The sequence below is a fragment of the Podarcis tiliguerta genome, assembly GCF_965153285.1.
Source record: "Podarcis tiliguerta genome assembly, chromosome: 7".
Lineage (NCBI taxonomy): Eukaryota > Metazoa > Chordata > Lepidosauria > Squamata > Lacertidae > Podarcis > Podarcis tiliguerta.
Window position 1 is genome coordinate 87,559,474 of NC_139540.1, and position 26,408 is coordinate 87,585,881.

At 44.1% G+C, this 26,408-nt stretch overlaps 1 long non-coding RNA gene across 1 annotated transcript in view; it reads right to left on the minus strand.

Annotated features, from left to right (window-relative positions):
• Window positions 1-14,630: 14,630 nt before the first annotated feature.
• LOC310681280 overlaps window positions 14,631-26,408 on the minus strand; it is a 36,428-nt gene continuing 24,650 nt past the window's right edge. The window contains exons 2-3 of the long non-coding RNA XR_014513199.1: window positions 18,270-18,493; window positions 14,631-15,212 (exon numbers count right to left, since the gene is read on the minus strand). This is a non-coding gene — a long non-coding RNA (uncharacterized lncRNA). The remainder of the gene's footprint in view (window positions 15,213-18,269; window positions 18,494-26,408) is intronic.

Sequence of the window (26,408 nt, forward strand, 5' to 3'; positions counted from 1 at the left end):
GAATGAATTAAGTTCTTAACCTGAGGTACCACTGCATATCACTCTGCTGTTCCTCAAAGAATTTCCTGCAAGGAAATCAAATCTACAGTAAACAACAACTCCAGAAATTAATTGCTTCAAACAAGCCTGCTCTTCAGCCTCCCCTTTACCAATTAAAATATTCCACTAAATTAATAAACTAAATGTTTGTTGATTAATCAACTGATTTAATTGATCTGCAGTGCTCATCCATTTCTACTCAAACGTAATCTCCATCAACATCAGTGAGACTTACTCCCAAGGGAGTGAGCTCAGGAGTTGAGTCTACATGTCCTCCCACATGGAATCAAATCAAGATAATGTAACTTAGCAGTCATATGATGTCCTGCTAGCAAGCTGGACAACTAACGCTATGGTCTCAAGCCTTATGCTACTGATACCAGACTAAACCTAAGTGAGGGCGAGTCTGAGGAGCGCCTGCATGGATGACTGCCAGAATCCTCTGAAGCTCCCTCAAGGAGCAAATGTACAATATATGTTTATCAATCCATTCATTATATTTAAATTATTTATGACACCACTTTCCTAGACATGGTTGATCCAAGCGGGTTATAATTAAAATCAAACAAAAAGGCACAATATGTTAGAAAACAGGAGTGTGTATCTGGCAGTCTTGGATCATGACACAGAAAAGAGGAAACAAAATAAAAAAAATCCTCCCAGTAGCACCTTAGAGACCAATTAAGTTTGTTATTGGTATGAGCTTTCGTGTGCATAAGAAGTGTGCATGCACACAAAAGCTCATACCAATAACAAACTTAGTTGGTCTCTAAGGTGCTATTGGAAGGAATTTTTTTATTTTGTTTCGACTACGGCAGACCAACACGGCTACCTACCTGTAACTAGAAAAGAGGAGACTGAAAGAAGATATTATAGCCAGCTTCATGTATCTAAAGGGCTGTCACATGGAGGATGAAGCGTGCTTGTTTTCTCCTGTTCTGTAGGGTAGAGCCTAAACAAATTGCTTCAAGTTACAAGGAAAGATATTATGACATCAGGAAGAGCTGTTTGGCAGCGGAATGAGCCTCCTTGGAAAGTGGTGGACTCTCCTTCCTTGGTGGTTTTTAAGCAGAGGTTGGGTGGTCATATGTCATGCATGATCTAGTTGAGATTTCTGCAATACAGCAGGTTGGATTAGGTGACCATTTGGGTCCTTCCAGTGCTACAATTCTATGATTTGATGCTATCACAGTACAGGGTTCCTCTTAGGATTGTATCTGGTTGGCAATTTTGACAAGAGGATTCTGGACTTTACATCTTGTACTGGACCAAACTGCAGGAGAGCATAGAAAGACAAGAAGAACCCTAAGAACCCTTCTGGATCAAAAGAAAGGCTCATGTAGTCCAGCATCCTGCTCTCATGGTGGCCACCCAGATGCCACCCAGAAGCCTACAAGCAGGACCTGAGCAAAACAGGACTCTCACCGCTTGCGATTCCCATGTGCAGTCAGGTATTAAGAGGCTAGGATGAATCGGTCCATTTTGGTTTCTCAGTTTTCCAAACCTTAACTTCAGTTCTCATATTTCCACATTTGCATTTTAAAAATAAAATAAAATAAAATAAAATAAGTCCTTGTGGAGATTCATCTTCTCAACAAATGCCCCTAGTATAATGTATTTTGTATGTTACTTTTACCAGTCCATGCATCTTTTAATGCACATTTAACCAAATATATCCATCCCCCCCCTCCCATTACTCAGCTGGAGAACTGTGTTACAAGATTTGGAGAAGTGCAAATGTCAACGGTCGCTGTGTTTCAGTGCGCATATTGTTTCAGTAAGTCTGAATGAGGCAGGTTCACCTTTAAACTATCAGAGTCCTACTGTCTCCAGCAGTGGAGGGAGAACACAGCCGTTATAGCTAGTAGCTGTTGATAGCCTTATCCTACACAAACTTGTCAAATCTCCATGTTGGCGGCCATCACAACATATAGAAAATTCCACAGTTTAACTATGCACAGTGTGTGAAGGCTAGCTCAGTTGGTTTGTATGGGAGAGCAATGGCATGTGCTGCCCGTCATTTCTGCATTCAACTAAGTGACCACGGCTTCAACAGGACTCGCCCGCCTTACCAGCCAGCATTTTGATGTTGGTGTCACTCAGCTTCCCTCAGCACAATAGAGAAAGGGAGATCATTTCCATGATTCCACCTCCCCACTGCAGCCCTGCACACACCCAAAATCTGCTGCAGAGCACTGGAAGGCTTTCCACGGCAGATTAAGAGGAATACGGCTGAACAGAGGGAGAGGTGCCCTGCTCCACTGAGAGAAGCCTTACCATCAGTTAAGCGTAACTCTTGCATGCAACCCTGTGCATCTCAGGTGTGGAAAAGGAGCATACCAATGATAGTCAATAATAATAGTTAACGGTAACACGACAATGAGCCCTTACTTGAAAAAAAGCTGCATTGAATTCAAGGGGGCTTATTTTGACATGCATAATACTGAGAATCGGGCGCAGAAGAGCCAAGGCAGCAGAAAATGTTTTTTTCCTTTCCTGCATTGTTCCGCCCAGTAATCTACTTGCATATAGATTCTTCTACAAAAACGGATGCACATGCAATTTGCAGCATGAGGTATACAGTTTTTTTAAAAATGTTGAACATTTTTTAAAAAAATAATACTTAAATATTATCAATGGGTACACATAATCACATTTGCCAATACTTGCCTCTTGTTTCTCTGCCTTCTCTCTTTTGTCTATTGAAATTTAGGCTGTACGTTACTTTGTCTTGGTCTCACAGGAAACTGTTGTAAGATTTTAATATGTTGGCATCTTACTCCATGGAGATAAGGAAAAACTTACCCAGATGTGTTTCCTAACTCTTGGCATTGTGTGTAAGCTAAAGACAGTGCAATTCTCATTTAGTGATTATTCTCACACAACCTGGAGTTTGGGAAAGTACTAAAAACTAAAATGGAGAAGAACTATAAATTTCTGCCACCTGAAGATGGAGCTTTACATTTCCTGAGTTTTACATTCCCTTCAACCACAAAGTAATGCTATGCAATTTGCCTTCTATATATTTTATAAAACTAGAGCACCACCCAAAATTAATCTCCAATGTTGCGAATATAAAAACCTCCATGTTTCTGTTTCATTTTGTTTTTTAACTGAGATCTGTGTGTTTTTTTCAAGGCTTGTGACAAAACCAGGTGACTGTGGATTTTATATTTTCAAAATGGGTTTCTGTGTCCCAGCAACCTTTGATGCAATCTGAAACCTATGTAACACCTGGTAGAACCTTATCAAATCTGTTGCCTAATATCCTGTATTTTATTTTAAGACTTTCAGTTCTGTCTGTGCTGCTTTAACACCAAGCCAGTCCCGCCTCCCTAAACAAACACTTAATATCCAGCCTGATGAAATGTTCTGGGAAACTCAAAAGCTTGTTCAGGGTTATGAGCATTTTAGTTAGTCTTAATAAAGTCTTGTAACATCAATTAAAACAGTGATTTAATTCCTCTGGACAACTTGTGCCAATTTTGGGTATTTTAGAGAGGTACATTCAAGTTATAATGCTGATTTATTATCACAAGTAGAATTTTAATAACAATGGAAAACAAGGCAGCTTCCAGGAAAATTAAAGTATTGGAACAGTAGCTTTTTCCAATACTGGAATAAAATCTACAAATTTTGGTTAAACAATTGGTTTGATTTAATGATTTTAAGAAGTGAATTGTAAGATGCTCTTTTACTAATTATAATACTACTTTTTTAGTGATGTCAGATGTGGTTATTCAAAATTTTATATGTATGTGTCAATATGAATATGATTGTTTATATGCAGTGCTTTCTTTCTGGGGGTACACATTCCCCTAAACATTTTTTGAATCTCTGTATGTTTGTCCATTAACTGTATTTATTTTCCCGATTTGAACTATAAAATGGTGATTTGCTTGAGTCAAAATGAGAGTACCCCTAAACATTTTTTAAGAAAAAAAGCACTGTTATATGTAAAGGTGAAGGACCCCTGGACGGTTAAGTTCAGTCAAATTTGACTGTGGTGTGTGGCGCTCATCTCCACCTTCAGGCAGAAATATATTATATTGGGACAACATATATTGAACATTTGGATCCCTCCATGAATTAAAGCACATTTTCAATATTGCATTTTAAACATGTATCTTCTAAGCATTGCAAAAAAGTCACTAATTTTGCTAACTTGATAATTTCGGCTCACTTCTTTTCATGAAATACACTTGCACATATTTCAACCCTCTAAAATAAAATAGGAAAAGCCTTAAACATGCATATCATCATATCATTATATCAGCAGAGAGATGGATCACAGTGAATGTAGATTTATATACAAAATAAATGGAAACAGCTAAACTTTTTTAAAGTGGCCTCAGCTTGGCCTTAAATTTTGCATCTGCAATCAATTGAGGGTGCAAAGAGACAGATATAAATTATAGAATAGAGAAAAGTATCTGCACTGTTTGAGGGTGAAATCAAATACATAGCTATTTAAATTCACTGAAGGTGTCTTGCAAAATGATAGGTGCAAATTTCAAAGTGTACTTTAAAACATTGATCATAGTGTTAAGAAGTGTTTGACCTGTATCAATAGAAAATGTAACATTGTATGGTTTCAAGTGAATGTGAGGTGTACAAGTTGTTTTTACATATATTTAAAATAAATGGCACAATTGTTTTCTCAAGAATTAAACTAATCCTAAGTAAAAGAGGGGCACAATATGCTCCACAAAAAGGCACCCAATGATTGTGCAGCCATGCAGCTCTTGCGGTGCTGAGGGCAGCTTCTTGCGGGGCCTGACGCTGCAGTTCTAGGCTTCTTGTAAGAGCGAACTCTGCTGAATAAAGGTGGGACTTACTTCTGAGTAAGCATGAACAGAAGGGGCTAGAAGCCCTGAAACAATTTAAGAGGTTTCATTCTTGTTTCATGAGGTATCCTTTTATTGTTTTAGTATACAGTATTGTAAAATGTATCAAGGGCTTTAATTAGGAAATAAAATAAATAAATGCTGGCTTCTCTGCCATGCCAATCATCAAATATCAGCTGCTGCACGTCAGATCGTGCTAAATGCTGCCCAGCACAGCTAATTGCTGACTGCAATTGCATGTTGGTTCTCAGATGCTTGTAAAGTATTGCTTGATGCATGTCAGATGCTACCAGATGTTGAATGGTCAGATCATGTTGGATATAAAATCTTCTCTGAATATTTACAAATCCAAGAACATTCGCTGTTAAACTTTGCAGAGGATATACTTTTGATTACGAAGGTGTGTGTGTGGATGGAGTGCACTTTCATTTCAATCTTACTGGTCACCAAAGCTGCTTTTCAATAAAATAGGAATAATTATGCCATGACACTTTCATGGAGATGGCAATGATTTGGTTTCTCAGTCAATGTCAGCCACAAAATCTTGCTTCTGATCAATGTTGTAATACCAAAACAGTCATGGTTAAGAAGCTGTAGATATTTTTAGTAACTGATTTATTTGTTTGTTTATTTGATTTAAATGAATGTCCAAAATACAGGAGGGATCCCTGAACAATTTATTCTGAAGAAGGAAAAGTTGACTTAAAAGGAATTGACTCACAAGTGATTCTATCATGCAACAACTTCCAAAATTTTAAATGTACCTCTGTTTTCCAGAGCGGAATATAGAAGCAAGATTTTATATCACATATGATCTGCAGGCACGCAGCCTTAATTATTATCAATGCAATGGTTATAGCCAGTGTGGTGTAATGGCCAATGCTGGATTAGGACCTGGGAGACCAGGGTTCAAATCCCTGCTGAGCCATGAGCACCTTGGGTGAGTAACTGCATCTCAGCCAAGCCTGCCTCTCTGGGTGATTGTGAGGAAGAGAGCCACGTGGGCCACCTTGAGCTCCTGGCAGCAAAGGGGGGGGGGGATACAACTGTAATAAATGAAAAATAAATTGGTTTCATGCTGCAAAATCTACCTCACCATGTTGGATGGACAGCAGAATGACCAAACCTAGCGTTTCTCAAAATGGCCCTGCCACACACCATGCACAGAGCAAGGGGAAGCCAGTAACCATTCATGGGACTATAATCATGAATCCTCAGGCATCTCGTCTACTAGTTAGAATCTCAAAAAATTCCTGGGCCTATTATCCTTCATAGATGACCACATGGCAGTTGTTTAAATGCCACTAGGCAGAGCCCTTCTGTGATTGTTCAACTATTTACCAAACTAACAGTACATGTCACCTTTTGCTTTGCAATAAATTCACCTGAATAATCCACTATTAGAGTGCACACATATTTCGAAGCCTAAAGTGTGGCTGATCTGACTCATTATTTTATCTGGTTAAATTATCCAAGACTCAGCCTGGAGTAAACCAATGATTTGTAGATTTTGGGCACAAATCCAACGAAGGTTAGTTGCACTGGCTTCAAAGAACTCAAATTTGTAGTTGCAGTCTGAAGAATAGAATCCTCTGCTCAGTCAATGAGTCTTCCTTTTGAGCAGGCATCCCTGGTTTCAAATTGAGATTTGAGCCAAACTAACTTTTGTTTGTCGGGACGCTGGTGGCGCTGTGGGCTAAAGCCTCAGTGCCTAGGGCTTGCCGATCGAAAGGTCGGCGGGGTGCACTCCCGCTGTTCGGTCCCAGCGCCTGCCAACCTAGCAGTTCGAAAGCACCTCCGGGGGCAAGTAGATAAATAGGGACCGCTTACTAGCGGGAAGGTAAACGGCGTTTCCGTGTGCGGCTCTGGCTCGCCAGAGCAGCGATGTCACGCTGGCCACGTGACCCGGAAGTGTCTTCGGACAGCGCTGGCCCCCGGCCTCTTTGAGTGAGATGGGCGCACAACCCTAGAGTCTGTCAAGACTGGCCCGTACAGGCAGGGGTACCTTTACCTTTCACTTAACTTTTGTTGGGTTGTGGCTCCTGCATTAATTGCAACCTGACCTTCAACAGGCCCTAACCACCATAGGTGACTTTGGACTTCACCCAAAGTTCACAGGGCAGTTTACAACTTAAAACACAAAATACATAACATAATAATAAAAAGCAATAACCCCCTCCAACACAATGGAGCATATGAAACATTTGGGTCTTTTGTGAAACTTATCACATGCCCCAAATTAACAAGTGTCTTTTAATTTGAGCCCCACTTTGAGCTTGAGATCCAGGTCAAACAGCTGTGCTGCCTTTCCCCACCCTGGTCACTGAACCCGCCTACAGCCTATCACGTCAGGATGCCACTACCTCATTATGCGTAGATCAGGCCTAGGATTGTTTATTTAGCATCCTACTCCAGTAACTTTGCTTGGCAAAGATCCCACTCCAGTCACACACACCAGAAAGGTAGCTGGCTGAACCAACTAGATACGTACATTTGACTTGAAACTGTATTTGTAGCTGTGGGAAGCAGCCCAATCTATTTTGAAACCACCCTGTGCCTTTCCAATTACTCATTATTCAGGACTGAGTTATGCATGTTAAAAAACAAAGCTCTGTTTCTGGGGCAGAACAAACAAGAGGAGAGGGACCCTCCACATGTGTACTGATGATGATTTGCACTCATGATACTACTGGGCAGTCATATGCAATCCTGGTTTCAGTACGATTTGTGCTTGAAAAAGTTTAGGGGTGGTTAAATTGCTTCATTTCAATACAGTGGTAGCTCGGGTTACAAACACCTCGGGTTACAAACACTTCGGGTTACAGACTCCGCTAACCTGGAAGTAGTACCTCGGGTTAAGAACTTCACCTCAGGATGAGAACGGAAATCGTGCTCTGGCGGTGTGGCAGCAGCGGGAGGCCTCATTAGTGGTACCTCAGGTTAAGAACTGTTTCAGGTTAAGAACGGACCTCCGGAACGAATTAAGTACATAGCCAGAGGTACCACTGTAGATACATATCCTGTAACTTCCTGCGAAGATCCCATAACTTCTCATACCACATATGTTCTGAGTTTTGTGTGTGTGTCTGGGCAGCAATAATGTGGTAGCATTGGGGAAGCACTGCAGAACAAGAAACAGAGCAAGAAAAAACAACACACCACAAATGCACATGAACATGTTGCAGATTATGCATGCAATACAATCCCAGTCAGGAGGGGCCCAATGTCTCCTAATTGATTAGATCAGTACCTGACATGGAAACTGTTATAAGGACCAGGGTGGATCAGCTGACCTACTCTAGCCCGTTGGTGTTAAGATATGTCATTGCTGGTGTGACTGGTCTTTGTGTCGTTCCTTCCTTTGGCCCACAACTTGGTGGTGCTACTGAAACTAATTCCTGTCTAACATTTCTCCCTATCCAGGACCCACTCAAAGTTGGAGTTCTACTCTTATTGCCATCTAAGCTGAGATGATAAGGAGGGGCAAACAGAATACCTGTATATAGCACACTGTCTCAGATCACTAGGATCTTGTGATAAGAAATGGGATGTGTCTGCATCCTGCCCAACAGATGAGAAGATTCAGTGCAGTTGCTGCGTTTGGCACAAATCAGCTGTAGCAGTTAACAAATCCTGGAAGTCTTCTTGGTTGTGACAAACATTTTGGCTTGGGCATTTCCAAAACTGCTTTCATCTTTTGTGGAGATTTATGTCTGCCTTTTGCATCAGTAACGTGCCCGCAATAACCTATCGAGTTCTTGAAAAATTAGCATTTTATGCTATTGGCTCTTAACCCATATTCCGCTAGACATTTTAAGGCCTTTTGTAGGGTTTCCAGATGTTTTTCATCACTTCCACCTGTCACAACAAAGTAATCCAAATAGTGCTGTATTTCCTAAAATAATTTGCAAAACGTGGTCCTGCGCTCACTGCTAGAGAGCAAAAGTTGAAACGTTACCAAATCCCATAGTCTTACACTTGCAAAAAGCATTGATTAAGGGACACAACAACTGAGGGAGCCGCAGTTCAGCCTCGTTTTGTTTGGGACCTCATCCATAAGACAGTCTCCCACCCCCACACTTGGTTGCTTCTTTAGTTTCAGTTGTGCAAACCACTGTCTATACAGTACAGCAGCCACTAACATGGCCCTTGAGGATTTGGCTAGTAAACTATTTTCATCCTTGGAGGCCTTTATAGAATCATAGAATCATAGAGTTGGAAGAGACCACAAGGGTCATCGAGTCCAACCCCCTGCCAAGCAGGAAACACCATCAGAGCACTCCTGACATATGGTTGTCAAGCCTCTGCTTAAAGACCTCCAAAGAAGGAGACTCCACCACACTCCTTGGCAGCAAATTCCACTGTCGAACAGCTCTTACTGTCAGGAAGTTCTTCCTAATGTTTAGGTGGAATCTTCTTTCTTGTAGTTTGGATCCATTGCTCCGTGTCCGCTTCTCTGGAGCAGCAGAAAACAACCTTTCTCCCTCCTCTATGTGACATCCTTTTATATATTTGAACATGGCTATCATATCACCCCTTAACCTCCTCTTCTCCAGGCTAATCATGCCCAGCTCCCTTAGCCATTCCTCATAAGGCATTGTTTCCAGGCTTTTGACCATTTTGGTTGCCCTCCTCTGGACACGTTCCAGTTTGTCAATGTCCTTCTTGAACTGTGGTGCCCAGAACTGGACACAGTACTCCAGGTGAGGTCTGACCAGAGCAGAATACAGTGGCACTATAACTTCCCTTGATCTAGACGCTATACTCCTATTGATTCAGCCCAGAATTGCATTGGCTTTTTTAGCTGCCGCGTCACACTGTTGACTCATGTCAAGTTTGTGGTCAACCAAGACTCTTAGATCCTTTTCACATGTACTGCTCTCAAGCCAGGTGTCACCCATCTTGTATTTGTACCTCTCATTTTTTTTGCCCAAGTGCAATACTTTACATTTCTCCCTGTTAAAATTCATCTTGTTTGTTTTGGCCCAGTTCTCTAATCTGTCAAGGTCGTTTTGAAGTGTGATCCTGTCCTCTGGGGTGTTAGCCACCCCTCCCAGTTTGGTGTCATCTGCAAATTTGATCAGGATGCTCTTGAGTCCATCATCCAAGTCATTGATAAAGATGTTGAATAAGACCGGGCCCAGGACAGAACCCTGTGGCACCCCACTAGTCACTCTTCTCCAGGATGAAGAGGAACCATTGATGAGCACCCTTTGAGTCCGGTCAGTCAGCCAGTTACAAATCCACTGAGTGGTAGCATAGTCAAGACCGCATTTTACCAGCTTCTTTACAAGAATATCATGGGGCACCTTGTCAAATGCCTTGCTGAAATCAAGGTAGACTACATCCACTGCGTTCCCTTCATCTACCAGGCTTGTAATTCTGTCAAAAAATGAGATCAGGTTAGTCTGACATGACTTATTTTTCAGAAATCCATGCTGACTATTGGTGATCACAGCATTCCTTTCTAGGTGCTCACAGATTGTTTGCTTAATGATCTGCTCCAGAATCTTCCCTGGTATTGATGTCAGACTGACTGGGCGGTAATTATTTGGGTCCTCTCTTTTCCCCTTTTTGAAAATAGGGACAACATTTGCCCTCCTCCAGTCTGCCGGGACTTCGCCTGTTCTCCAGGAATTCTCAAAGATGATTGCCAGTGGTTCTGAGATCACATCTGCCATCACATCTGCCAGTTCTTTTAATACTCTTGGATGCAGTTCATCTGGCCCTGGAGACTTGAATACATCTAAACTAGCCAAGTATTCTTGTACTATCTCCTTAGTTATTCTGGGCTGTGTTTTCTCTGCTGAATCATTTGCTCTGCTGAATCATTTGCCTTTAAGCTATGTGTGTTGTGCCTCTGTGAACTCAGGACCCTGGAATAGCCAATGTGGCTTCCAAAACCCAACCCAGACCTGTGGGGATATTGAGCAAAAGCTCACTTTGACTTGGGGCATGTTTTGTCTCATGATGCTGCAATTACTGGGATGGTGTTCCAGATGAATAACATGGCTGGCTCCACCCCCCCCCCAGCCAAATAGAAGGTTTGAGACAGTCTGCCATGTTATTTCCCCTTCTGTGCTTTAGGGAGACAAAGTGGACCATTCAAGCAACAGACAGGTTCACCGCGGGGGTGGGGGTGGGTTTAAGACGTAATTAAGCAAGATATTAGTATGCTCTTGTGGTGATGAATCTGCACTTGCATTCACATGGAATTGAGGACTCATGTAACAAAACACCCTTTTATATGAAAATACACACCAAAAGAACCACTCTTTTGGCAGATAAAACTATTAGATAAAACTATTAGAAGGAAAGCTTTGCCAGAACTCCTCTTCCTGGCATCTTTCTATGTCAAGGAAACGTGTTTGTGTTTGGAAGAAGTCATGGCACGGTGAACTCATTGTGCAGGGATCTGCAATGGCTGCCATGGCCAAAGGGAAGGGAATAGACTCTTGTGAGATCTTGGGTGGCCTTGCATCTTGCATGGCCTGCCAGGATCTCATAGAAAGGTGAGTGTCGGGAACCTTTAAAAGGACTGGCTGCCATCCTGCCCAGCCTCCTTCCTCCTTCTTCTCATGTAGAGGAAAATTACTGGGGTTTCATGCAAGCTCCATGACATCTCGCCAGAAGCCACCACTGCTTCTCCTCAAGTCTCTGCTTCAGTCTGCCTCATGGGCCCTGCATGCATGTCACTTGGTCACTCAGTCACTGGCCTGCATCCACATTTGAGCCAGGATAAGGACCACAAGAGTGACTGCACCACAACAATCAGTTATATGAACCGCATTTGTAAGAACTTGATTGTTTCGTGTGGCAGCTTTGGAAACTCCCTGCCAATTGAGTTCAGGCAGGTGCATTCACTGTGCTCTTTTAGGTGACTGCTAAAACATTGCTGCTTAGACAGGCCTGCCCAGATGCGTAGAAAGTGGAGGTTTTGTATTTTAACCTTTGTATGTTTTAATGTAGCATTGTAATTTTTTCTTGGTTTTACTGTTTTATCTTTTTGTACACTGCTTTGGTTGTTTTTTTTTACAATCAAGTAGTGTATAAATCTTATGAAACAAGCAAGCAAGCAAGCAAGCAAACGAATGAATTTACCCACTGAAGAAGCACAGCCCAAACACAGATCCTCACCTATCAATAGCTAGACTTGCATTGTTTCCAGAGTAAGGACAGTGACATACCCTCCAGCATCAAGGGAGGGCAAATTGGGACATGACGTTTCCCCATTGGCACCATCCTGCCGCCAGCTGCCCTTATGGATCACCACTGCACACCCCCCATCCCACCACCGGCTGCCTTTACCTGCCACCACTGCCTGCTGCCACCTACCCACACCACTGCACTTCTGGCAGCAACACCAGAGGAATAGGAGAGCGCGGAACCCAAAAGCGCACGTTCCAAGGCAAGTTTAGTGCTGGATTTTGGAACAGCCACGGCAGAGGTGGAGGCGGCAGAGTGGGGCCAAAGGGGACATCCAGGATTGGCATCAGAAGCTGGGATGGCTTCTGTAAATCCGGGATGTCCTGCTCTAAACAGGGTGGCTGCACTGTATGCAGTAATAGCATGAAAGAAACTCTGTGTGTCAGTGAGCAAAAAGTAGAAGCACATTAAAAAGTGGAAGAACACAGAACCACCTACAAATAAGGAGAGGCTAGTCATGAAAGGTTGGAAAATGGCACAAATGCACAATAAACTCACAGTTAGCTTGGCTGCATGACTGAAGACAAAAAGGCCCTCTCAGACAGGGTCTTCTCCGTAGTGGTCCTCCATTTGTGGAATGCCCTCCATGGTGAGGTGCATCCAGTTTCCTCAGTATGAACTTTCAGGAAGAATTTAAAAACATTCCTGTTCACCAAGGCTTGGGAGAAAACTGTTCCTGGCAACCTTGAAATCATTGGCTGTGTGGGCACGTGACTGTTTTGAAGGTTTTTAGATGTTCTTAAATTTTAAAAACATTTAAAGTATGCTTTTACTTCATTTTTAATTGTATTGTTTTGCTACTCTGATGCTTGCCACCTTGGGCTCCTTTGGGAGGAAAGGTCAGAAATGTAATAACTGAAAAGGGGAAAATATGGAACTAAGTGGGTCCCATTGATTAACAATATGAGAAATAGATACTGATGAATATAATAGCATTGCCATATGGCAAGAGCACACTGTCAGAATTGTATTATTGATTACTGGTTGCGGGAGCAATCCTATACACAACAAGCTGGCATAAAGCAATCCCATGTAAATTAAGTCACTGTGAAGTTCAACCAGATCCTAGCGGGCTGATCTGGCATATGTTGGCAGAGGGAAAACAAGCCTTTACAATAGTTCTTGCATTGCACCAGCCTTTTTACTGGATCCAGCCTAAGTCCTCTTTTCTGCTCCTGCCCCCGCCATGCACCCCTCTTAGGGCTTATGCCAACTTGAGACCCACCGGGCACAATGGAGTATCTCTGGCTAAGGATGAGGAGTTAGGAACCTCCCAGCTCAGCCAGAGATCTGCTGGATCGTAACCCTGTTCATCCCGGCTGATCATGCTATGAGGGGACAGACACACAAACACACACTTGACATTTAAGAGGGAAGGAGGGGAGCTGGCAACACCTGCCTTCGGCCATTCAAGCACTGACTTGTAGCTGCTTACTTAGGCTCCTTTTGTCTTGGTTTTCCCTGAGGGACTCTGCACCCCACCTGTTCTAATTTGCATGTTCTCAGTCATTTGACTTTAATAATCCCTTAAAACAGCTTTGCCATTCACCTCCAACCTCCCTCCCAGTAAGAGGCCATGAACTGAAAAGGAGATCAAGTTCATTCCAAACCATTCAGAACATTTAACAGAAGGAATACAGCAAAATTGAGGGAATGCTTTATTTGGTATAGTGAAGTTTAAAACTAGGCAAACTGGGAACTGCTTAGCTGGCTAGATAGTTCCTCTAATTTGAATGGGAAAATTCTTACAGATGTCATCAGAAATGACATGACTAAACAATGAAAACATGAAAGACTTCATAAAACAGCTGACAATAGAGCAAAAATAAATTTAAGATGGGACATCCCTTTGAGCTGCTCTCTGTTTATGTTATCTGCTATCAAATATTTGTTATTTGGCAATTGTTGGTTCTGGTCTCTATTAACATCACGTTATTGTGTTTTCACTTAGAATATATTTGCTGACAAAGAAAATGGAGAAATTGCTTGATCTTGTAGCATTAAAGTTACTGGGAATTGTGGGCATTTACCACCACAGAAGATGCTGAGCAGACCTATTTAAAATTTTTGAAATGAAAACCATTTTTCTTACCCAAAACAATTGACTTATCAGGAACAGATTAGGTTTCTACATGGGCTGCACAAAATATGAGATAAGGAATATATGAGAATATAGCTGATGGAATCTGCTAATTGTCAACCCACCTGCACAAATTCTTCATTTCCGCAAAAAACCCAAACAGGATGTAATGGCAGAAGAAGCCATAATGCTCCATGACTGCCTAGAGGGAAACGGCTATGAAGCACACCAGGAGAGAATGGAAACCTCGGACCCTGATACTCTTGGAGGAATTTGAAACCCCATTTCAACTGGGGTTCAGGCCTTGGTCACCCTGTCCAAGGACCTGCGTCAGGAGGGAGATAGGGGAGTGTCACTTTGTGGATCCTCCTTGAATGACCTCTGATATTTTGAAACCATCAGTCATGGTATCCTTCTGGTACAACTGTCTGAATTAGGGACTTGGGGCCACCACTAATCCAAACCAGACTGAGATGCTACTAGTGGGTGGTTCTTCTCTCCAGCTGAGTGCTGTGCAGCCTACTGTAGATGGGATCACATTCCTTCTGAAGGAGTGAATTCTTAATCCAGGGTTCTCTTGGATCCACTGCTGCCTCTTGAGGCACAGGTGGCCTCAGTGGCATGGAGTGCCTTCTACCAGTTTAGGCTGGTGACTCATTTATGACTGTATCTGGAAAGGGATAACTTGGCTACTATGCTTTGGGAGACTTAGGAGTGGGCAACTGCAATGTGCTTTACACGCGGTGCCTTTAAAAATGGTTCAGAAACTTCAGTTAGTGCAGAATGTGGCTGCCTTCCTACTGACAGGTTTGAGGCGAACAGATTTTATAACTGTTGGTGGCATGGTAAATATAGGTATATAAAGCAGAATTCCCTGGATGCCAAGTACTTCCCTGGGGCAAGTACTCTTTGGTGAGAGAATGCCAGCAGAGATTTAAAATCACAAAACATGCAGCAAAGTAATGCATGGAATATATATAGGCTATTAGACCTTTAAAATATGCTCTTCTGATTTCCAAAAACTTCTTTCTTCCCCTAGCCTGGAAAAAGACAACACATTTGTTACGTTAAAAATGGTGTACTTACAAATTCTCCAAAGCTCAGATTCACGTGCTTTTCCATACAGCATTCAGAAAAAATTGCACAGCCAATAAAACTTGGCTTACAGTGCTGAAAGTTTCTAGATTACTGGTGTAGGAATTAAAAAGAGGTTTGTTAGAGTGAGCAACCAGCTCAGACCTCCCCACACACTGAGCGTCTCTGTTAGACAGGAAGTACAATAGCATGGGGAGGGCCGGTGTTTGGGGGTGTGGCCCTGGGCACAGATTTTTGTAAGGGTGCGATGGGTTGCAACCAGGCATCCCCACGACAGGCTCCCTCCCTCACCAAGCAGCACCTGGGCTGAGCCTTCAGGGCTGGGGCAGCAGCAGTGCCTCCTTCCCCTCATGACCAATGAAGGGACATTCTCGTGCCTAGAGGGAGTGACACCCACCAGTTTCCTTCTCCTTGGTCCCAGAGTTGCCCCATGTAAAACTCAGTAGGAAGGAGGATGGGGTCAAAGCTAGAATTTGTTGACTCCACTTGCTGCCTCTAGCTCTGCTTGCCATGGACTCTGGTTCCACCTACAATTGCCCTCTCTCTCTTCTGCCCCAACAATTCCAGTGGGCACCAGTCACTGCCAGTACATCATCTAGAACATGGCAATGCTTTCTATACCATTTCATTTTTGCCTTAGCATTATTCTCTCTTCTGTTTAGTATAAGCTGTTAAACTAGGTTAGCTCATTTGTAGAGTTTTATACACTGGTGTATGGCTTGAATTTATTGGGGGGGGTACTTAATTTGATATTATTGATTGTTTCTAACATGCTTTTTGAATTGCTATACTTACTGCTCATTTGACATGTTGTGAGCCACTTTGGGCACAATTCTGGGGGAAAGCAGCATACAGATGGTGGTGGTGGTGTGGCTTTAGTTCTGAGTGATTGTACACAGTCACTTTGGGTGCCTTTCATGCAGAACGGCAATGGACGCAAAAGGAGAAAAGGTTATCCAGTGGTGTTGTTAAGTGCCAGAGTCAGATAGATCCTCCACCAGTCAATTAAATTAAGAGGTGCGTCGTATTTGAAGCCTGGACTTCCTAGACTGATGGTTCCCCCACTGTGAGAAATGAAGTTACAGGGGACCAGGCAAAGAGCCTTCTCAGTAGTTGCACCTGCCCTATGGAACCTGCCCCCTCATCAGATGTCAAACAGATAAATATCTATATGACTTTTAAAGACATCTGAAGGCAAGCTTTAAATGGTTGATGTTTTATTGTGTTTTATTTATTTTATATATTTTGTTGGGAGCCCCCCAGAAAGGCTGGGGAAACCCAGTCAGATGGGTTGCTGCTGCTGCTGCTGCTTCTTCTTCTTCTTCTTCTTCTTCTTCTTCTTCTTCTTCTTCTTCTTCTTCTTATTATTATTATTATTATTATTATTATTATTATTTTACACTTAACAATTAAACAACAACAACAACAACAACAACGCTTCCAGATAGAACAGCTGAAGTACATGGGGGAAAGACCTCTTTTTCATATGCGATGGAGCCAGCAAAGCTCCACTGCAATGCTGCCACCTGCTGTATATAGAGAAAGAAAGCGGGGAAGGAAGTGCTTTTCCTAATGGGGGGAAATGTAATTTTAGTATGGATATCAACTAACTGTTGCTTGTTTATTGACCAATCAATTAATGAAAATAAGACTTTTAACTAATTGATCAGTTTGCTCTTTAATTATATTAATGGTATTTGCAAAGCTTAGGGCAGGATTCCTCTGGTGAGCCCTGTCTGTGGAAGCCTGGCACATGGGCACAAGGGCTTCCGCTGGGGCGTCAGGGCTCCCTCCCTCCTCTTCCTCCCCCCAAGGTGGCTTGGGCAGGTGCCAGGAGAGCCCCAGAGCAGCATGTGGGGGGAGGAGAGGGGGAATTGTTCCACCTGGGAAGCTGAAATACTTGTGCAGACAGAACCTTAATCATAGTGCGACAATGAATCCCAATCTTAAACCAAAAACTGAGGAGTCTGAAAGTTTGGGACAATTTCTAAAATGCAAGTGTAACAAAGCCCAGCACTCTCTCACTGAGCCTGTGAGGCAGGACAGGATGCAAGATGCTGACTGTGCTACCCAGGCTCTTGTTTACGTCCAGGCGGCACTGAGGGCTGGTGACCCTTCTGAGTGCCACATCATGCCAGGCTGGGCACACCTGCACCACAAACAGACAACATACACACAGGCAGGCACACACTTTCCACAGAGGGGGTATTTATCAACAACAACAACAACATTTATAACCCACTCTCCCTCTCAAAGGGGTCCAGGCTGGCAAACACACAAATAGTAAAACCATAAAAACATGCAAAAATTTCGAAAGAACAATTCCAATGCAGACTAGGAAAGATCTCTACTTAATAAGCTTGTTGGAAGAGGAAAGTCTTCAGCAGGCACTAAAAAGGCAACAGAGATGGTGGTGCCTGTCTCATATTTAATGGGAAAGGATTCCAAAGCATAGGTGCCACAACACGGAAGGCTCGATTCCTATATTGTGTGGAATGGACCTCCTAATAAGATGACCGCTGCAGAAGGGCCTCAGCTGCAAAATGCAGTGGTGGACTGGGTATATAGAGAGTGAGAGGATCTTTCAGGAATCTGGCTGCCAAGCTGTATTGGACTTAATACACCAAAAGCAGCTCCTTGAACTTAGCCGGATAGCTAACTGGCAACCAGTGTGATTCTTTCAGCGGGGGCATAAAGTGGTGGCTGTATCCTGCTCCTTGCTTCTTTCCTCTCCCTTCTAAGACCTTGTAGCAAAGGAGCCCTCCGCAACCGTAACGAGGGGGGCAGATCAGCATAAATGGCTTTGTAGGCTGAACCCCAGGCTCACCACACCTGACCTAAGAGTCAATATATGTAAGAGCAGGTCCTGTGGCTAAGTAAATAACTTAACCAGCTTCTAACATCAAATTTTAAAAAACCAAAGATTTATAAGTGGATGAAATCATCCCAGGTGATTCCTCAGAGGCATTCAAAGGACGGACCAAGAACACTGGAACCCTTACCTTTTTATCTGGAGAGATTTGATACAGGGTGGTGATCAGGGGGGAAATCCACCTCTCCTAGGAAGTCAGGTATCAACAGCATCTCTCAGCTCTCACATGCCCAGTCCCGGAGGGGTGTCAAAGAGGCCACCCCCTTCATTTTTCAGAGCAAAGGCTGTGAAGGGGGGGGGGTTGGCATGCTTCTGATTCAACTTGTTCTCTCTTCATTAATGACGTGAGAGTTTCTGGGGACCACAGATTCTTTCAAAAGGACACAGAGAAAGGAGACACTGATTACACCAACATGATCTGCAATTTAGAAGTTCTCCATTGTACCAGTGTGATGACTCTCCCGCAATGCAGATGATCCCTAGCGTGACTCAGGAATGCCACTTAGCACACCTGATTGTTCTGCATTGTGGGAGGAAACTGCTCATGCCTCAAAAGCCACTTCCAGCCGTGAAGCAGGGCAGCGGCTGAAGAAGGAGCCAAAAGGGGTTTCTTGTGTGTGTGATTCTTGTGGCTGATTAGCTGCTTTCCCTGGTCAAAGGTCAGAGGGGGCAGGGTTTCTGTTGAGGCAGGTGATTAGCTGTGGGAGGAGCTTATCAGTGTTTGCAGGGCAGCGGCTGAAGAAGGAGCCAAAAGGGGTTTCTTGTGTGTGTGATTCTTGTGGCTGATTAGCTGCTTTCCCTGGTCAAAGGTCAGAGGGGGCAGGGTTTCTGTTGAGGCAGGTGATTAGCTGTGGGAGGAGCTTATCAGTGTTTGCAGGGCAGCGGCGCGCGCCGATAGGCGCGCGCAGTTTGAACCATCTTTTAGATTTAGGGGAGCTAGTCTCAAGCCCAACGACACATTCTCAAGATGGAGGGGGAGGGAACAGCTGCAGTCGCCTGCGGTTCCTGCGCAATGTTTGCCATCTTGCCAAAGGTTGCAGGCAGCTTTACGTGCAGCAATTGCATGTTGATTGCCCTCCTAAAAGACAAAGTCCAGCAACTGGAGGAACGTGTAGCTACGCTCCAAAGAATTAGAGAGCTGGAGCTCTTCTTGGAAGCAACAGAGCACACTGTCTCCACCAAGGAGGAGACAGGGGACTCCCCTGAGAAGGAGGCTAGTTCACCAACACAGGAGCCCGATATGTGGAGAAACGTGACTCAAAGAAGTAGGAGGCCCAGGGTTCGCTCTGATTGTCTAGAAATACACAATCGCTTTGAGGTCCTCTCCCCTAGCATGGAAGACGAAGAGCAGACTCCATTTGAGGATCTCTCCCTCATTACAGTCGATCACGTATATGAAGATGAGCAGCAAAGTCAGTCCTCAGGGAATGTGCAGGCGACCTTGGAACGGACCGCTCACGGAAGAACCCTGACCAAACCTAAGAGAAGGCGTGTAGTGGTGATAGGGGATTCCTTACTGAGGGGAACAGAAGCAGTGATCTGTGGGCCTGACAAGATGTCTCGGGAAGTGTGCTGTCTCCCCGGGGCTAAGATCCAAGATGTAACTGAACGACTGCAAGGAATCATAAAACCCACTGACAAATACCCCTTCCTCTTGGTTCATGTGGGAACCAATGACACTGCAAGCAATAGCCTCCAGAAGATCAAAAGAGACTACGAGGCTCTGGGCAGGAAATTGAAGCAATTAAATGCACAAATCGTCATCTCATCTGTCCTCCCAGTTGAACGACGTGGCCCAGGGAGAGAGAGGAAAATAGTGGAAGTAAACAGCTGGCTTCGCAAATGGTGTAAACAGGAACGGTTTGGATTCTTAGATCACGGACTGCAGTTTCTTGAGGATGGACTTCTGGCAAGCGATGGGCTGCACCTCACAACGGTTGGGAGGAATGTTTTTGCCAAAAAACTAAGAAACCTCATCAGGAGGGCTTTAAACTGACTAATGTGGGGGAGGGAGACAGTGCTCCTGAAGGTAGGAGTCTATTAATTGATGAAGATGATCATCCAAATGTCATAGACCAAATGGAGCAAACAGCAAGCAGACCTAGTGGTGGGAGGAAAAAATCCTTAAATAAGAGACACGGGGGAATGACTAATGGACTTCAATGTCTGTACACTAATGCACAAAGCATGGGAAATAAACAAGATGAGCTTGAGCTCTTGGTACAGCAAACTAAATATGACATAATAGGCATCACTGAAACCTGGTGGGATAAGTCCCACGATTGGAATGTAAAAATGGAGGGATACAATCTATTTCAGAGAAACAGACCAGACAAGAAAGGAGGAGGAGTGGCGTTATATGTCAGGGATGTGTATACCTGTGAAGAGATCCAAGATTTAGAACCTCAAAGCCAAAGTGAGAGCATTTGGGTCAAAATTAAGGGAGAGAAGAATAATAGTGACCTCATTGTGGGAGTTTACTACAGATCCCCAAGCCAAACGGAGGACATAGATGATGCCTTCCTGGAACAGATGGCCAAGCATGCAAAAGGAAGGGAGATAGTAGTAATGGGGGACTTCAATTACCCAGATATTTGTTGGATGTCAAACTCAGCCAAGAGCATAAGGTCAAACAGATTCCTCACTGGCCTTGCAGACAACTTCATTGTCCAGAAAGTGGGAGAAGCAACAAGAGGAACAGCCATTTTAGATCTGGTCCTAACCAATGTCGATGACCTGGTTAATGGGGTAGAAGTGGAAGGATCATTAGGCGCAAGTGATCATGCTCTTCTGAAGTTTACTATACAACGGAAAGGAGCAGCCAAGCATACTAGGACTCAATTTCTTGACTTTAAGAAAGCCGACTTCATAAAACTTAGGGAAGTGCTGGGTGAGATCCCATGGACAGTAATACTAAAAGGAAAGGGAGTTCATGATGGCTGGGAGTTTGTTAAGAGGGAGATAGTAAAAGCACAACTTCAGGCAATACCAATGAGACGGAAACATGGAAGGTGCCTAAAGAAGCCAGGGTGGCTATCTAAAGAACTTTTAACTGAGTTAAGATTAAAAAAGGATGTGTACAAAAAATGGAAAAGGGGGGAAACCACCAAAGAGGAATTCAAACAAATAGCCAGCACGTGTAGACACAAAGTCAGAAAAGCTAAAGCACAGAATGAACTCAGGCTTGCTAGAGAGGTTAAAAGCAACAAAAAAGGCTTCTATGGGTATGTTCGTAGCAAAAGGAAGAACAAAGAAACAGTGGGGTCACTCAGAGGAGAAGATGGTGAAATGCAAACAGGGGACACAGAAAGGGCTGAACTCCTCAATGCCTTCTTTGCTTCAGTCTTCTCCGATAAAGAAAACAATGCCCGACCTGAAGAATTTGGAGGAAATGATTCAGCAGAGGAAACACAGCCCAGAATAACTAAGGAGATAGTACAAGAATACTTGGCTAGTTTAGATGTATTCAAGTCTCCAGGGCCAGATGAACTGCATCCAAGAGTATTAAAAGAACTGGCAGATGTGATCTCAGAACCACTGGCAATCATCTTTGAGAATTCCTGGAGAACAGGCGAAGTCCCGGCAGACTGGAGGAGGGCAAATGTTGTCCCTATTTTCAAAAAGGGGAAAAGAGAGGACCCAAATAATTACCGCCCAGTCAGTCTAACATCAATACCAGGGAAGATTCTGGAGCAGATCATTAAGCAAACAATCTGTGAGCACCTAGAAAGGAATGCTGTGATCACCAATAGTCAGCATGGATTTCTGAAAAATAAGTCATGTCAGACTAACCTGAACTCATTTTTTGACAGAATTACAAGCCTGGTAGATGAAGGGAACGCAGTGGATGTAGTCTACCTTGATTTCAGCAAGGCATTTGACAAGGTGCCCCATGATATTCTTGTAAAGAAGCTGGTAAAATGCGGTCTTGACTATGCTACCACTCAGTGGATTTGTAACTGGCTGACTGACCGGACCCAAAGGGTGCTCATCAATGGTTCCTCTTCATCCTGGAGAAGAGTGACTAGTGGGGTGCCACAGGGTTCTGTCTTGGGCCCGGTCTTATTCAACATCTTTATCAACGACTTGGATGATGGACTCAAGGGCATCCTGATCAAATTTGCAGATGACACCAAACTGGGAGGGGTGGCTAACACCCCAGAAGACAGGATCACACTTCAAAACGACCTTGACAGATTAGAGAACTGGGCCAAAACAAACAAGATGAATTTTAACAGGGAGAAATGTAAAGTATTGCACTTGGGCAAAAAAAATGAGAGGCACAAATACAAGATGGGTGCCACCTGGCTTGAGAGCAGTACATGTGAAAAGGATCTAGGAGTCTTGGTTGACCACAAACTTAACATGAGCCAACAGTGTGACGCGGCAGCTAAAAAAGCCAATGCAATTCTGGGCTGCATCAATAGGAGTATAGCATCTAGATCAAGGGAAGTTATAGTGCCACTGTATTCTGCTCTGGTCAGACCTCACCTGGAGTACTGTGTCCAGTTCTGGGCACCACAGTTCAAGAAGGACACTGACAAACTAGAACGTGTACAGAGGAGGGCAACCAAAATGGTCAAAGGCCTGGAAACAATGCCTTATGAGGATCGGCTAAGGGAGCTGGGCATGTTTAGCCTGGAGAAGAGGAGGTTAAGGGGTGATATGATAGCCATGTTCAAATATATAAAAGGATGTCACATAGAGGAGGGAGAAAGGTTGTTTTCTGCTGCTCCAGAGAAGCGGACACGGAGCAATGGATACAAACTACAAGAAAGAAGATTCCACCTAAACATTAGGAAGAACTTCCTGACAGTAAGAGCTGTTCGACAGTGGAATTTGCTGCCAAGGAGTGTGGTGGAGTCTCCTTCTTTGGAGGTCTTTAAGCAGAGGCTTGACAACCATATGTCAGGAGTGCTCTGATGGTGTTTCCTGCTTGGCAGGGGGTTGGACTCGATGGCCCTTGTGGTCTCTTCCAACTCTATGATTCTATGATTCTATGATTCTAAGCCAAGCCTAAGCACATTGTCATGGACTGGCTGGGTGCAGAGGAGAGGTGAGAGGCACCACCTGGGGAACCCCCAAGGGAACCCCCAGGGAAGAAGGCTCAGAGTCAGGGGAGTGGTGGTGAGAAGAAATGTGTGGTCAAAGGGAGAAGGAGCAGGCTGGGGGGAGGAGGTGTTGGAGGCAGAAGAGGTAACAGGGTTTGGTGAACAGGAAGAGGCTGTGGCAGAGGGCAGTTCAGACTCCGGGCCTGAAGCAGAGGATGGAGAGAAGGTTGGTCAGCAGGCAGAGTGAAGACAGGCTGCTGAAGAATCCAGGGAGTCTCCCCCTCCTGCTGCAACCAGCTCCCCTCCCCACTGGTCTCCCAGAACATGCAGAGAAATGCAAAGAGCCAAGCAGAGCAGAGATTGGCTGTGCACAGATGCAGTTGGTGACTGTTTGGGAAAGAACCTGGAGAGGAGGAGCCTTAGGGAGTGGTGGGAAAGCAGGGACCTTCAGTCCTCACAACCAGCTCATTGGGAGAAGACCTACTGGGAAGAGTTGCTAGAGTTGCTGGGATCACCAGGCCTGAGCTGCTTTGGTTTCTTTGAACAAATCGTTAACTGCACTGACACCATGCTTTTTTATTGCTGACCTATGCTTCTCCATGCCCACTTCCCTGAACCTTTGTAAACTTCTATTCCTTTGTACTCTCTCCCACTATCATATTTTAGAGTCCCTTTCCCCCCTTTTGTTGCTTTGTAAAACAACACATACATTGATGGGATGACACAGATGTACTTGCCCTCCCAAGCCTTTATCATTCTTGTAGTGCTTCCTGACTCCTCCCTAATCTGTTTACCTATGGACACAACCCTCCCTGATGTGGTTGAGGCTTGACTCTGGTCCCTGCCTTCTTCCTCAGGGTGGCTTCTCTTACTCCATCTCCCCTCCCAGTCACATCATCTCCCTCTCCAGCTACACCATCTCTCACGTTCTCTTCTTCAATCCTGGCCAAGAAAGCTCCTCAAGGCATGCACAAGGGCTTGCATGTTCTTAGTCTATAGCACATTAGAGGAGCCACATGCTTTCCCCCAAGGAAAATGAGCTACCAATGGAGTTTTGGCCGCGGCAGTTTTGGAAACCATGACCATCACACATATGCCACCCACCTAGAAGACGTGGTTCACGACTCATGCTTCCTTGTGAGTGGCTCTGTGCCATTCCAAGGTGACTGCAAGGGAGGGAGCCTCTGTGGATGTTTTCTGCATGCCTGGATGGATGTCTAAATATTTGGCTTCTCTGACATTACACTATATCACATCACACTTTTTCAGTTTAGGGCATTCCGGTTTAGCCCCCGGCAGAACTAGGATTATGCTTGGTCACCGAAAGCTCCCCAACTAGCATGCAAACTGGGGGCTATTACTTGGACATACTTGAACCATCATCTCACACCAACATCCCTGGCATGACAATGACATGTTAATATTTAATGGTTTGGGGATATGGAGACACACTTAATCAACAGTGAAATAAATATTTCAATTCTAAGTTAACCCAAGTCCCCCTCCTGTGTTTTGCACTCAACTGGAAATGAAACCTCTGCCAGAGCTAGATCTTTGGGGTTCTAGCCTTCAGGGCTTTCAGTGTCCCTCCTCCTCTTCCAGATTCAAGCACAAAGGCAGTTAAAATGTGGAAAATTCAGGAAATGCAGAACACATCATTAAATCATCTACTCAGGAAACCTTGGCAATCTTTACTTCAGCTCACATAAGGTCTACTATAAATGAAATCTGTATTTTAATTATTTCCAGTTTGGAGACTCCCGACGTGTGCTACGGAGCCGAAACTCTTCACCAAAGGACGAAAAAAAAGAAAATTGGGTGGTAGGAAAGAAGAATGTTGCGGCTAATGCGGAACAGTTGCTAGTTATATTCCACATTGCCCCAAGCAAACCTCTTCCTTTTATCTTTGAGAAAAAGCCCCCCTCGCTGCAGCTTCTGGACTCACATTCTGTTTACTCATGAGTTCTGACAGGTTTAACCAGAGCAGCTTAGTGAAGGAGCCACTCTCCAAATAACCACAGAGGTTGTAATTCTTTTAAGTTCCAGGACTAGCACAGAACGATATGCTGGCCTTTCATGATGCTGGGTAGGCAATGAAAGCTGTTGACACATCTTATGTTTTGCATAGCATTCCTGACTACAGAGAGTGGAAGAACCACAGACATTTTTCGTTGCTCCTCCACCTCTTTTGTTTTCTGCACAAATTGGATGTAAGGCTGGCTGCAACCTGTGAAGGTACCTACCTTCAACTTCTCCAAAACCCCACATGCTTGCTGAGCAGTTTCCCATTGACATTTCTGAACTTTTGAAAGGACCAGGCTCCAGTTTCCAGGGAATAATGGGAAAGGGCTGGAAATACTTTTTGAGTTAAACTTCCATGATGCATGTTCATGTGAAGAACAGAAGTCCACCACATAGAAGGCTGTGGAGCATCTTTGTCTTGTGGAGCCACAATGACATGCTTGGTGACAGGCCTGGTTTGGGGAACCCAGGTCAGCTGCAAATCATCAGGGGAAAGGGAAATTTGCAGGGGAGAAAGAGCAGACCGCAGGAGTATACTTAACCCTTCCCTCACCCACCACTTTCCTCTGTCCCAGCCATTTTTACTTACAAATCCCAATATGGCAAACCCACATCTGAACCACAGCTGGGGTGGAAGTGGATTGGGGGAGGGAGTTGAAAGGAAAAAAATAAGCAGGCAGCAGATGGGCTAAGCATCCCCCTCCCACCTGCTTCTTTTTTGCAGCTAATCTCCCCCTTAGAAACATCACTTTGCAGCTGTGTGATGGTGACTCGGGATCTTACACTCATATGATCTTGTTCTGGTAGAGACAAGTAGATCTGTTTGGAGTTGAGATGGTTTAGGGCTAGAAATAGCCAGAGAATTTACCTTGATCAGTTATCTCACACAACTCTTTCAGGTATCAGTGAACTATCATCCATACCTTTTGTCAAGAAAAAGCCTAGTCTCTAGTCCTTCCATTTCCCTCAAAGCGAGGCCAGTATTTAAGCCTACCAGCTCCTGAATCTACATCAGCAGGATATATTCTCTGGCAGAAAAAACTGAGAAACCCCATTTACGATTTACACCAGCAAAAACCATTCATACCTACCTCTGAGGCTGTCTATCACCTTCCCATCTCCCAGCCATCTCCCAGCTACCTCTGAGGCTGTCTATCACCTTCCCATCTCACACTATTTAGCTACCAGACGTGGCA